Genomic DNA, 1719 nt, shown 5'->3' with positions numbered 1-1719 from the left:
ATTGACGAACATTAATAAACCATAACTGCATGCTGACTGCCCAGAAAGGCATCAAGTCCCGAATCAATCAAGTATGATCAACACTTTTTATCTCTTGAAACCATCTAATCAAGTATCATGCTTACCTGCACTGGAGTCGGAGATGGAACAGCCGCGAAAGCGCAGGGGAAGCCACACAGGGAGGCTTCATCACAACAACATGAACATGACTCATTCATCACAGCAACGATCACCTCTGCAAGACCAACAATCACACAAATGAAGAAAGAACCAACTTTGGGCAAACAATGACATGACCAACCAATAACCTCAAGCTGCGAGATGGCTTCCTGCAGAGCAAGGAGCTGCTCGACAGTGAAAATGGTGCTTGGTCCATAGCATGAAAATGGTGGAGCCAGCAAGAAAGCCAGGGAAAAAGTACCATATCAAGCCTCTGCGGAAATCATACAAATAAAAAGAATCACAACAATTATCTTTAAAGGGATAGGGAGAAAACTTGTTTTGATAATAAGAAAGAAAAATCATCAGTTTTATCATTAGGTATGGTCAGTCCTGGGCCATGAATTTTACCTGTGAACTACGTAGAGGAAACAGAGCAAGAAAACATATGGCTTGGCTGGGTAGTCCCACTCAGCCAAAAAGACAAGCCTTTTGCCTATTTCAATCAAAGGAACAACAGTTCCTGCATGTTGAGATGGAACCAATAAAACATCAGCAATCCTGACTCAAATATATTACACAAGCATGTGAAATGCTCAATGATCAGTTCTTTCTCTTTAGATCATCCAGCAAGAAAATGAGGTAGGAAATACAACCAAATCATCAACTTTTGCACCACCAATTCTAATCACAGATGCAGTAGACCAATGACAATTCTAGTCATCACTATGGTTATAGATGGAACCACATCTATCTGAACATACATAAAAAAATCTACACTTGGAACCATGACTCCAAAAGACACCAAACAATTTAGACAATCTCGGATGCATGCTTGAGGGAATCAACAAGGAGCAATGCTTACTTCTCATGCTTGCACGTCCACTATCGACAGCTGATGCACCATACCAAAACTGTAATTTAACTTCAATGCTCACTTCTCAAAATTTGCAGTTTCAGCCTAAAAATAGTGGTTACTTTCATTCTCATGCTACATGATAGAAAACATCCATGATTCATCCCAAAAAAGGAAAAAACATTCCACAATTATCATGCATCTCTATAACAACACAACAGCTTAATCTTCACTGACTTCCATTCCTACAGATATATTTTATTTGTCAACAAGTCAGTTTGTGTTGTTACTATTAAAATGAGCAGTACAAGAACTATTTGGGTAGTTCATTAATAATGAATCCGGGAGATATCACTTTGGTTTCGATATGAATTATGTATTGAATTCGCAGAAATCAGTGATCTTTCTTCATTTGGCATGAACTTGGTATGCGTAATAAAGACGAGGAAAACATACTGAACACACTGATTCGAGCCATATGAAGAAAGAAAAGATACTGATTTCATGATGAAGACACTTCAAAGCCCGAGTTTCCGCTCCCTCGTTTATTGACTTCTGTAGTTGGGGAAACAAGAGAAATCAAATCCATCATTGGACAGCCAAACAACCCCCTTTTGGAGAGCATGCAGACTTAACACTCTGCCATAATGTACATTAGTTCATATCCATCATTGAAGGATGACATTTGACAATTGACAACTCAT

The 1719-nt window shown here is 38.9% G+C and overlaps 1 long non-coding RNA gene across 4 annotated transcripts; it reads right to left on the bottom strand.

Annotated features, from left to right (window-relative positions):
* Window positions 1-123: 123 nt before the first annotated feature.
* On the bottom strand, window positions 124-1709 carry LOC119345127. Of its 4 annotated transcripts, none has more exons than XR_005166924.1 (4): window positions 1472-1709; window positions 571-682; window positions 309-433; window positions 124-235 (listed from the first exon to the last, which is right to left on the bottom strand). It is a non-coding gene; the product is annotated as an uncharacterized LOC119345127 (long non-coding RNA). The 4 variants fall into 4 exon arrangements; XR_005166926.1 differs by having other exon boundaries at window positions 1513-1569; XR_005166925.1 differs by lacking the exon at window positions 1472-1709 and adding an exon at window positions 1025-1454.
* Between the last annotated feature and the right edge of the window lie 10 nt (window positions 1710-1719).

The sequence above is a fragment of the Triticum dicoccoides genome, unplaced genomic scaffold (assembly GCF_002162155.2).
Source record: "Triticum dicoccoides isolate Atlit2015 ecotype Zavitan unplaced genomic scaffold, WEW_v2.0 scaffold207540, whole genome shotgun sequence".
NCBI lineage: Eukaryota > Viridiplantae > Streptophyta > Magnoliopsida > Poales > Poaceae > Triticum > Triticum dicoccoides.
Note: the sequence above shows the minus strand (reverse complement) of the source record. Positions and strands in the feature narration are given on the sequence as shown.